Genomic DNA, 12,339 nt, shown 5'->3' with positions numbered 1-12,339 from the left:
CCAGCCTTGATGGCCCCCTGAGACGGGGCGTTGGCAGAGCCTCCAGGGAGGCCACCGGGCTGCCGCCTCCCGAATCCGCTCATCCGCGGGGCTCGGAGCCGCTGCGCTGCCGGTCCCGAGCGCGGGGGCTATTCGGGGCCCCTCCTTGAGAACCGGGCCCGCCCACCTCCGCTGGTTTGGACAAGCAGGGCGCTTCACGGCTCTCAGCCCGGGGATGCCGGTCAGGGTCTGCGCGCGGTGGTCTCCGGACACCAGGGGCTCCCACCGGGGCCGGACCGGGGTGCGCCCAGGCAGCGGGAACCCGCGCTTCCGAAGCTCGGCTCTCCCCGTACAGGAGGGGTACCCAGGCAGGGCGGGAGCGCCACGGGAGCGCCCGCCACCCGCGGTTCCACTCCCGCCAGACGGGCGTGCGGGATGCCGGGGGCGGGGAGCCTGGAGCACCGCCCCGCCAGCGCGCCCCGCCCGTGGGAGAGGAGGGGCTGCGGCGCGGCGGACCACTGGAGGCGCAGCACCGCCGCCGCCACTGCTGTCGGTGCTGGAGACCGCGGCTCCGCGCAGGCGGCGCCCGCGCCTCCGCTCCCAGGCCAGCCCGCGCGCCCGTCTGCCCGCCGGGCCTCCTCCCGCCTCGCGCCGCAGAGTCGGCCGTGCCGCTGCTCGCTCCAGGTAGGTGTCCTCGCTGCAGAGGGACCTACGGAGCCGACACGCCGGTGTCCGCGCCGCGGCTGGGGGCATTGTGCGCGTCTGAAGGGCCGAGGGCTCCGGGCACGCGCGGGTGGGCAGCCCTGCTTTGGGCCCTCCAGGCATCCCCGCTCCCCGGGGGCTCCCCTGGCAGGATCGCCCGGGCGGCAGGGAGGCTGGAGAGCGGCGGGGCCAGTGCAGCCCGGCAGCGAGGTGGGAGGGGGCGTCTGGGTCACAGTCCCCGCTCGCCGCCTCCCTTCCCCCTCGTTGTCGGGGAATTCGACTGCCCGGCTCGCGGCCGCATTCCTCCGCGCTGCCGGGCACCCCCGCTCCCCTAGGCTTCTGGGGATTGGAGCTGGGTTAGGGGGAAGGACTGATGTAATTGTCAGCGGAGAACCGAACCCGCGCGGGTGAGAGCGCCGGCGTCCGCTCCAGCTAACGCCTACGCCGCACCTTTCAGCGAATCCCGGGAGGCGAGAGGAGCGGCTGGGGAAGTTGTGCATTGGGTTTTATTGTGCGCGTGCACTGCGGACTGCCCTCGCGGGGCACCACTGCCCACCCGCCGCTGGCTCCTCTGCAGCCTCCGTCCACATCCCCGGCCAGGGCCGAGTCTGCCTTCCCCGGTTCAGACCGGGACAGGGTTTGCATTGCAGTCAAGACGTGCTTCCCCTGCATCCAGCCGAGAGCTGCCCGCAGATCGTTTCGCCGGGGATGCTGGGGGAGGAGGTGTGGGGAGACCTGGGGAGGAGGAAGCCTGGAAGAAGTAATGACACCAGCAGATTTTTAAAAAGCCTCTACTACACGTATCTACGTGACATCTTCTAAAATGTTTTTGGAAGTTATGACAGATACGGATTTCGTGGCAGTTCTGTGATATATCTGAACGCTAGCTTACGCATGAGACCTAAAGCGGGGAAAGCATTACATAATGGACGTAAAGCAAATGACACGAAACTAAGTGAACCCAGTGGGTTGCCAGATTTTTTCTTCCTCCCGGACACAAAGTTCTATTGGCCTTTTCTCTGTAACAATTCACTCTGTTTTAAATCGCTGGACTAGTTTTTAACAAATTGTATGTTATGTTCAGTTGTGATATTTTTTCCAAATGACAAAATAATTTTTCTTGAACATCTTAAATTTAAAAATTGCGTGCTAATGGACAGTTGTATATCATAGAGCTGATTAGTAAACGTATTCTTCCTTCAAATGTAAAAATTTTAAATACCCCATCTTAATATCATTAACTTTGTTTTTCCTTTTGGTTGTATTTTTTCTCCCTCTCCCCCTTTGTTTTTTTGGAGGCATTTGTACAGTTTTAGGTACTGCCAGCTCATAGTGTTGATACTCCTTTCCAGTGCTACAGCATTGCAGATACAAAGACTAATAATAAATGAAACAGAAGAGCTCACAGTAACTGAGAGCGAGCAGAGTTCCCAAGGTCGGAGGGAAGCTGCAGTGTAACTTCACTATGATCACCTACAGTTAACACGCGTAGCCCTCACTGGGTTAAAAGGAAGGCCCTGATTGGCGGAATATTATTCTACTCTTCTACCCCTGGGTTTCATGTGTTTCCCCTTAAAATAATTTTTTTTCTCCAAGTAAAAACAAAATATTTTAAATTAAAATCTTTGCTTTAAGAAAGCCTGAAAATACTGTTTTTGCTCCTATTTTCAGTTTTGATCTTGGCAACTCACTTATACATGCGGTGGATGAGTTACTTTTGTGATTGCTCAGTTTCAAACCCATGGCTTATCAGATGTCTCATGGAGTCGTACGATGTGATTATGTTGGTTTTTACAGGATCACGTGATACGTTTTCTTTTTCTCTAGATTGTGTTACCCTTATGTTAACTTTACTCCAAAAAGAAAGGGGAAGTCCTTCCAAGATGGAATGTTTTTGGTTGAGTGTCTGTAGTACCACTGCAGAAATAGAATTAGGTTAAAATAAAAGTTTTATGTGACTTTATTCAAGAAACTGTTTGACTTGGGGGAAGATTTAAATTTCATTAAAAAGCCTTAGTTAGGTAGCACTCAGGAACCATTCAATGGATAATTATTTTTGAGCACCCATCTGTTCAGGTACTTGTCTAGGCACTCTAGGAGATACAAATAAAAATAAAAAGATGTCCCTGCCTCAAGAGTTTGTACTCTTTTTGGGAAGATATGGCATGAATTCTGAAAAAGGAATTTTTTTTTAACTGCAAAGGTTAAATAATTATAGTACTTTTTTAAGTTTGTTTTTTCATCTTGGAAAAAGGTCTCAAACTGTGTTTAATTTTTCCACTCAACATTGTGTCACTAGGACTCATCCATGTTCTACACGCTGTACTTCATTGGCTTTCAGTGCTGTGCAATATTGCATTATGTATCTATAACATGTGTCTCCCTTTTTTTTTCAGTTAAAAAATGGCCTTTTTTTTTTCTTCAGTTAAAAAAAATTGCATAGTGCTGCTCTGATCATTCATGTTTCCTGGGACACACTGAAAGGAAAGGAGCGACACATAGCAGCAATTCACCGGATAGTTCCGCTTTATTAGGGAAAGGTGCTGGGTTATATAGGAAGGGGCATGAATTGATTGAGGTGTCACTTCTACGGGGCTGTTGGCTGTTGGCTAGGTGCTGGGATTGGGAGGGGGGCGAGAGGTGATTGGGCTTCAGGTGGCGCCGGCGGGAACTGAGGACCCCGAAGAGAAGCCGGAAGTTTGCCATCTTACTGGTGGGGACCCTTCATTCCCCGCTTTCTCCTCTACGGGTTTGTGGACGTTGCTTTCTCTCTGGCTGCTTCCTGCTGAACAGGGGCGGAGAAGGGAGTGAGGGCTTGAGGATTGGGAGGAAAGGGTTGATACGACTCCCCACAGTAAGGACGAGTAGATGTGGACTTCTTCACGTTTGGAAATCAATGAAGGTTCCCTGTAACTATAGGTTGAGGACCTGTTGATTCCAAGGTGCCAAGAGGATATGGGTGTCAGGAGCCAGGCGTCTGCGGCCATTGTTTCCAGGAACAGTTTCCAGTGGAGAGAGGGGTCCATCTCAGCGTGTGGTGAGGAGGTCACGTGAGGGTGAGGGATCTTCTGTGGCCAGAAGCTGGTAGTTCCTGAGTAAAAGCTGGTTGAAAGCTTGATTAGAGATTTTTCCGACTTGGGATTTGATGAACTTTATTATACAGGGTAAGAAGAGACAGGCGAGACGAATGATTATTATGGGGCCTGCAATGGGCCAGAGCCAGGTGAGGAGGGGGTTTGTTAGTATTGACGAGAATGGGTTGGAATTGGAAGCAGAGTGGAGACTGGAGGCAAGGTCGGTGAGTTTGGTAATGTCAGTTTCTACAATGCTGGATTCGTTGATGTAATAGCAGCACTCTTCCCAGAGGAAGACGCAGGTGCCGCCCTTCTCGGCTGTAAGCAGATTTAGGGCCCGCCGGTTTTGAAGGGTGACTTTAGCTAGTGAAGTGACCTGTCTGGAGAGAGGCTAGGGAATCGGCAGTGGATGGCAGGGCTCCCTCAAGTTTGGCATTGAGATCTCTAACTGCCTATAGAGAGTGACCCAAGGCTTCTCCGGAAAACCCTGCTCCAATGGCTGAGGTGATCTAAGAGATACCGACCATGATGGGAAGGAAAGCAGCTCTTTTGTGCGCGAGGGCAAGGGAGGTTGGAGCTCAAGGAATTCTGCCATGCTGTAAAGTGTAAACTGTGGGATTAGGGTGATGAGAATGCAGGGTGTATCGGAGTTGAGAGGCAGTGAGTTGAAAAGACTGCCATTACACTAAAAGAAGTGTCTCGGTTGCGTAAAAGTCTTAGAGCTGGAGGTAGGGGTGTAGATAGAGAGGCAGTGAAGTGCACTGGAGGGGGGTGGAGTTGGGCTTACACAGTGGTGGATGGTGAGATTATCTGCGTATTCTGGTTCCCATAGGGGTATGTCTGCCAGGGGGCAGAGGGGTTGTCTTTCTGCATGGAAGGAGTAGTTGGAAATATTAAGGGGCACGGCGGCCAGCAGTGGGCGCTGTAGTGATGCACACAAGAAGCAATTGGATGTGTTAAGGGTGTGGTTGAGAAAGATGGTGGTGTCTTGAATGAGCTGTAATGAAGAGTAGGAGAAATGGGAAGAGGGGTGGGGATAAGAAGATGAAGAGGCGCCGTCAAGAGTTTGGATAATGACTTTTTCGGAATGTCTGCTATCTGATGCAACTTGAGAGATCTGGGAATGAGAGGGAACATACTTTTGAGAGATATGAAGGGTACTGTGGGGGGTTGAGGACCCCCCCCCATAGTAAACTGAGGCTGTGACTCTGGCAGCTCATTAAGAGTCTCAGGGATCTGGGATTGATAAGGAGAATGAGCCGTTGGGATATTTCATGAAACGGTGGGAGGAGTAATACTGTGGGTACTGGAAGTTACTCATGTAGTGAATTGCACAAGACCAGTAGGGACATCTCTTGTAGGTGTCTGGCTATCGCCTGCAATAGGCTTGTTTTTGGTCATAGAGGAAGCAGAGGTAGGGAGAATAAGGGTAGCTGCTAGTGAACACTTCGGTGGAGGGAGGAAAGTGGAGGTATAAAGGCTCAGAGCAGCTTTTCAGAGGGCAGTCTGGTGTGGCAATGAGGGCAGTAACTTTTGTTTGATGCTGTGTGTAAGTCTGTCTGACTTTGAATCTCTATACAAAGGAGGCTGGGGTGGCGGGGAAGACAATAAGAATGAGGAAAAAAGCAAGAGAGCAGTAAAGGAGGAAAAAGTCATTATTCGGGTATGGATGGCAAAGGGGGTGAATGGGATTTTGGAGGAAAGAGGACAGTAAGGTGAGGAGTCTGGAGGGAGGGAGAGTCTGTAAACTTTTGTAGGTTAAGAGATCTTTTAGGTGCTGTGGGGACAGAATGATAATGGGCGCCTTGAATGTCAGTTTATGAGCTTCTTTCTGCAAGAGCTGTCTAGCGGCTAATGCTCGTAGGCAGGGGGCCCATCTCTGAACTGTGGGGTCTAATTGCTTGGAGAGATAAGCTACTGGGGCAAAGGATGGGCCATAATATTTGCCTAGGACTCTTAGAGCTTGACTGGACCTCTCATGAATGTATAATGAGAAGGGCTTCGACAAATCAGGAAGATGGAGAGCTGGGGCTTCCACAAGGGCTTGACGGAGCTTAATGAAGGAGTGTCGGGGTGAGGAGGATAATGGTTTTTTAAGGGGGCTCTTGCTGAGGTCGTATAGGGGTCTTGCCAACAGGGAGCAGGGAGAAGTTAGGGATCTATGCTCTAAAATATCTAGCTAGGCTTAGAAAGGAAAGGATTTCTGTCTTGGTTTTGGGAATGGGCAGGTCAGAGAGGAGCTATTTTCTGTCTAAGGTAATGGACTTTCTTTGTTGAGATAGAAGGAATCTGAGGTAAGTGACAGAAGGGGAAGAGATTTGAGCTTTGACGGGGGATACTCGGTAACTTCTGGAAGCTAGAAGGTTAAGTAGGGAGGCAGTGTCAAGTTGAGACTGTTCCCACGAGAGACTGCAGAGTAGAAGATTGTCTATGTATTATAAGGTGGACTTGGAGTGATCATGATGAAACTGTTTGAGGTCCTGAGCTGGGACCTGTCTAAAAATATGGGGACTATCTCGGAAGGACCTGCTCAACTAGGCATGGCTAGACCACGTCACTCCCCCACAGACTGAGCCAGAACCCTTCAGTCCCCCTCAGACTCAGTCCCGAGGGCCTCCCAAAATTATCGCCCCCCTCTGGGAAGTAGCAAGATCCGAAGGCATCGTGCACGGTCACATCCCTTTCTCCTTAGGAGATTTAGCCCAACTAGAGAAACGCCTAAGTTCCTTTTCCACTGATCCCATGAAACAGCCATTTCACATGGGTTCAAGATATGATGGAGGGACTAGAACCTTTAGGGACGATGTTTGCTTTCGTACAGTTTCCCATCTAAAATGTTGCAAGATAATGGCACGTGCATTCCCCTTGAAAAAGATAAGGTTTTCCAATCCATTAAGTCTCTTCATTATAATAAAGCATTTCTATGGGGACAAGCATAAGGCTTTTCTTTCTAGGGCAGTTGAATGAAAATGTGGTACTATCTTTAACAACAACAAAAAGACTTCCTGAAGAGAAGCTTGTTGCTTATCAATAGTCAGAAGGTACCAAAAAGGTCATAAAGAGAGTAGAGGACTCTTTCAATAAGCCTCTGTTATTCAGGAATGATTATTCCTTCACTTCAGCTACACATTCCTTGCATGCCCTAAGTAGATACAGTGTTTCGTGATTTGAATTCTGGAGTGGACTTAGTAGTTTTGGTCAAGACAATAAACTAAAATAAATTTTAGGGAGAATTGATATCATGTACATCTCAGTTACTAAAACTGGTAGCGTGGTTCTGAGTCTTCATGACCTTTGGAGGCAGTGTGGCACCTGCCCATTCAGTTACCAAGCCCGGCTGATCACTTTCACAGAGAGGGGACCGATGACTGAGGATCTTATGTGAAGGTGACATAGGCACACCCTTTCTTCTTACTCAGCCAGCATGTTTGAACACCTACTAGGTGTCAGGCAGTATATTAAATGATGGTCATAAACATGTCTGCCCTCCAGGGTCTACCCAAGTCAGAAGCCACCAAAATGAACCACTGTTGAATTTGTATGCATGTGTGTGTGGTGGATCTGGCTTGGTTTTAGAAATTGCATGAAGTATCTATTGTTTTTTTTGTTTCCTAAACTTTTTCCAGATTTATGTTTCCTTGATTTGAGACTGCTGTGGGAAAAAAAGGCAACCCTTGTGAAGAACGTTTACTTTAAAGGTAGTTCTACTTTATTGGCTTTTTAAAAGCAGAAGACTTTAAAGTCATGGGGTGTCCTTCTGTCGGGGAGATCACTAATGTTATCACATAGGAGAAGGAGGTCTGGGAAGGGATAGTTGGATGGGTGAATTCAGATTTGTTAGGAATGGAATATGATTTAGTGTCGAGTTGACCTTGAAAGGGAAAAATAGAAAATAGACAAAGATGAATGGTTATTAAAAGGTCCAACTTGGGTATTACAGGGAATTGAGTATATGGAGTCCCAGTGGCCTCAGGACGAGGCTCCTGGTAGGTTATATGAACCCGTTCTTTTACTTTGTGTTCACTTACTTTGTGTATGAGTGTATTCTTATATTAAAATAAATGATAATGTAAATGTTAATTATCTGTAAATTGTAAGAATTTTGTTAATGAGGTGGTGAATTATGGAAAGCAGAAAAGTCAATGACTTTCTGACAGTGGTTAGGCAGATAACTTGAAAGTAAAAACTACTTTCAAATTTTTTTGTGAGGGAATTCCATCTAACAGGGCTAGTGTCTCAAAAAGTCAATTGTAACCTGATGGAGCTAGAAAGGAGGCCAACCCAAATACCTTAATATCCCAGACTATGTGAGGGATAACTGGTTAGAAAGAGGGTTAAGTATATAACTTAACTCTTAAATTTAAAATAAATTTAAAAAAGTAAATAGATTTAACTGAAAAATAAGTTTAAGCAAATAACATTTAAATACAAATGGGTATCATCATTTGAATATGTTTCACCAGTGTTATGAGACACAAATATAAAGAATTCATAATTACCATATCAAAAATTATCTTCTTAGAGATGGTGGGTTATGGTTTTCTTTTCAAGAAATGTGAACTTATAAAATATATGAAGAAAACATTCAGACAACTGGAAATATTCATATTTGCTTGATGTGCTGATGTGTGAATGACTCAGATTCATAAGTTGTTAGACTTGAAAAGGGTTTAAAAAAAATCTGTTCTGACCTCCCCCATTTTCCAGGGGGGAAAACTAAGGCCCAGAGACTTGTCCAGTGAGGTGCTAGCTCTGTGTGCAAATACAGCTAAGAGATAATATGCCAAATAATTTACTTCTGTTGGTGGTTAACAGGAAATCAAGCTTTTCCCTAAATTAGAGGTAGGTGAGTGAGAAAATGAACCAATAGCAACCTCTACAGTGGGATTTCTAGCTTCCTTTCTATCATTCTCTTTTTTAAGTGGCTGGTACAGAAAATGAAATCATACATATATTTTAAAAAATTTTTAGGGTTTTTAAAGGAAAGGCTTTGTTGTGGAGGATATGATGAGAGGAATAAACATTACAAATATCATAACTTAAAATTTTTTGGTGTCTGCTATTTTCGTATGTGCAACTTTGTCTTTAAACTTGATGGACAGGGAAGGACAGAAAAAGTTAAATGATCTGGTGTTAGACTCTTTTCCTTGGTCATTCCCTTCCCGTATGCTAATATAAGAAAAAATCTGAGTAGAGAGGGGATTGAGTCAGGAATAGAACATTAACTTTTACTTTTTCATCTTGCATCTTATCGAGGCAATTTTCATTGTAGTTCCTGAGATAGACCTAACCATCATTCGAAAAGAGTATGGAAGTAGAAGGGAGAACAACAGTGGTGTATTTTTAGAATCTTTTTCTCAAAAGTCAAACCTAAAATAAACCTGGCCTCAATTTCCAGCAGTAGCTTTATTTCACATCTCCTATACCAGTGCCTAAGGTCTGTAAGTTCAGTAAATTACCTTAATGTTTTTTATACATCATACAGTGTTGCCCCAAGTAACAAATTATCAGTGACTAAAGTTTGAAGAATAAGATATTTAAAAGAACACTAAAATAAGAAAAAAACATTGTTACATATCATTTCTGGAGATCAAACCAAAAGTCTGATTTATTTTAAATTAAGATAACATCCTTTCTTCCCATTTATCTGTAGCAGCTAGACAATCTTTCACATATTCTCACCCCATCAGGCAACAATCTGAACAGTTTTTGTTGTATAATTTCCCAAAAATAGAAAAAGTAGCACAGTTTGAATGGCATGTTGATTATGAAAAGACATTAATGAAATTCTTTTTGATCTCAGAAAAACTTCAAATTGAAGTAAGAACTATGAAAATAGAATGATCTCCAAAGGTAGGCCAAGCAAATATCAAGTTTATGTGAAACTCCTTGAAGAAAGCAAGGGAGAAGGAGAGGGCAAAATCCACAAGAACTCAGGATAATGAAATAACGAAGGTCAGGCAAGGAAGTAGATATTATGTCCCAGCTTGTCTTCCAGTCTCATTTCAAAAAGTGCCAACAGAAAAAGTAAAACTGTGAATCTGAAGGCTTACAATGATCAGATATTAGGGAAGACATCTGTCTCTGTGCTTACAAAAAAAAAAAACACCAAAACTCTTAAACATCTCAAAGAATACAGGAGTAAGGTAAAAGATTGACTAATTAAACTTCATTTAAGAAAAGATAGTCTGTGTAACAGGCAGAAGATAAACATCCCTACATGGGGGAAGAGACTATTTATAGCATGTGCCATAGATAAGGTTTAACTCCTTAATATCCAAAGAGCTCCTATGGATCAATAAGATGAGTGTTCATCTAATAAATAAGGGAGCAAAGGAAATGAACAGTTCATAAAAAATGAATTATAAATGGCACTTATAAATAGGAAATTATGCCCAACTCATGGTAAGAGAAATGCAATTTGAAATGATTTAACTCATGGAAATGACAGATATCTTGACATTCATTAATACCTTATGGTGGCAAGTGTTTGGTTGGAAACTGACAGGCTCACACATTATTGGTAGAGGTACAAAATGATACAGCATCTACAGATAGCACTTTGGCAATATTTTTCAAATTTATAATTCACCTACCTTCTCACCCCAGGATATCTAAGAAATTTTTCTGCAGATATTTTGCATTGCAAAACAAATTTGCGCAAAGACATCCATAGCAGCATTGTCCATAATGACTAAAGGGTTAGAGAGAACCTATCTGTAAGTATGGAATTGTTCAAATAAATCAGGAACAGAAACAAAACTAGGTAGATGTTTGAAAGAATGAAATCATTCTATACTTGCTGATGAGAATGATCTCTAAGATACAATTATCATGGTGCAGAGCGGTATATGTCCATTGGTGTTGAATATTAGTTTATAAACATGTGTTTATGCTTGTAACTGTAAACACCAACTCTGGAAGGTGAAACCAGAAACTGGTAACAGTGATTGCCATGGGGGAAGAAACTGGGTGGTTGGGGGGTGATAGGAAGGGCATTTACTTAATGCACATATTTAGAATACCCTTTACTACCTTTTGAATTTTTAAAAATGTGAACATATTATATATTCAAGAAAACTTTAAAACTTCCTCAAGAGCAAACTTTCAGTTATAAAGTAAAAAGTCATGGGGATTTAGTGCATAGCATAGAGAATAAAGCCAAAGATACTGTAATAACTATGATAGTAGGTGGTAACGACTTAGTTTTATAATGTATAAAAATATCAAGTCTTTATGATATACATCTGGAATGAATATGTTATTGTGTGTCAATCATACTTCAATAATAAAAAATTTCTTGAGGATCACTTGTCCTGATGAAGAATGTTGACTACTTGTAAGCAATAGCATTCCTTTGCAACTTTGGGGCCCATTCTGTGTGGATCTAAGAGCGTAGTAGTCGCCATGAAGACTCAGCCCCACTACCACTGTGACAGTCTAAAAAGCCCAAAGTGCAGGGAGACTGGGAGGGGTTGCCCTTTGGAACAGAATTGGCATATCTTGGTTGTCTGCAGTTGCCCTACTCTTGTCTCAGTGTCTCCGTGCCCTCTGCTAACTGGTCTTACCAGGATAAACATTTTATAAAGTAAAATATTCATTTTCTAAATATTCCAAAACCTTTTATGGTTGTCTCCTTGTAAACTCATGCTTTCATGGGTTATGGCTTCATCACGACTTTGCCCTCCTCGAGCCCACAAAGGGGTGCCGAACATTAAGGTATCGAATAGTAAGAGAGAAAGCCGAGGTGGCTAGTGGTTAGTGGCTAATGGTTAGTGGGCCATAGCTTTGGGAAGAGTATTTACATGTTAATATAAATTCGGTGAGCAATAATATGAATAATGATGAGTTATATGGAAGAAAAGGAAAGCTTGGTGAAGATCAGAGATATGCTGCAAAACACATTTCCTGAGAAGAAAAAAAATAGCTTAATTATTATCATTAATATGTATTTATGCAAAGTTAATAGACATAGCCCTTCCTTTGGAATTGGTATCAGAAATGACTGATAAATTAAACCAGGGGAAAAAATGTTACATCAGTCTTTCTTTTAACCTGTAGGCATAATGGTAGGATTAAATATGTATCCTAACAAGTGAATCAAGTAAATAATAACTCATTCCTTTTCTCTATGGAAGTTCTGATGTTTTAGTAGCTATGTTCTTTTTCAAACAAAGTTTATTTGGACACTAGGAGGAATAGGTGGCAGCTGCATAGTAGACTGTCATCTTTAGGTGTCAAAGCAGGGTGATTTGAAGAGCAAAGGGTAATAGAGGTGGATGAGGAAAGGCTAGAGAAGCTGAATATCACAGGAGAAGGCACTGGAATGCTTTAGGAGGATGTTGTGGAAGTATCTGAAAGATCCTTTCAATATCTCTCCAGGGCTGTTGAAATTTCAGGATGCATTTGATCCTTAACTTGCATATCTAGTATATCTGATTTCTCAAAGAATTTTGGGAGCAGGTTGCTCTGATATGAATGACCATTTAACTACATTTGTTTAAGATATTCAATACATGTGAATACGGTATTTTGCTGAAGTGCTGCTTCTCCTTGCCTCACATTCAACTTCTTTTTTTCAATA

The 12,339-nt window shown here is 43.8% G+C and overlaps 1 protein-coding gene across 7 annotated transcripts in view; it reads left to right on the top strand.

The window, feature by feature from the left end:
- The first annotated feature begins 532 nt into the window (after positions 1–532).
- OSBPL6 (oxysterol binding protein like 6) overlaps positions 533–12,339 on the top strand; it is a 237,953-nt gene continuing 226,146 nt past the window's right edge. For all 7 annotated transcript variants that reach the window (XM_073218653.1, XM_037000359.2, XM_037000357.2 and 4 more), the window contains exon 1: positions 533–663. The gene's annotated coding sequence lies outside the window, so the exon portion shown is untranslated. The remainder of the gene's footprint in view (positions 664–12,339) is intronic.

This window comes from Manis javanica, chromosome 12, assembly GCF_040802235.1.
Source record: "Manis javanica isolate MJ-LG chromosome 12, MJ_LKY, whole genome shotgun sequence".
Taxonomy (NCBI): domain Eukaryota; kingdom Metazoa; phylum Chordata; class Mammalia; order Pholidota; family Manidae; genus Manis; species Manis javanica.
This window is presented reverse-complemented; position numbering and strand designations above follow the sequence as displayed.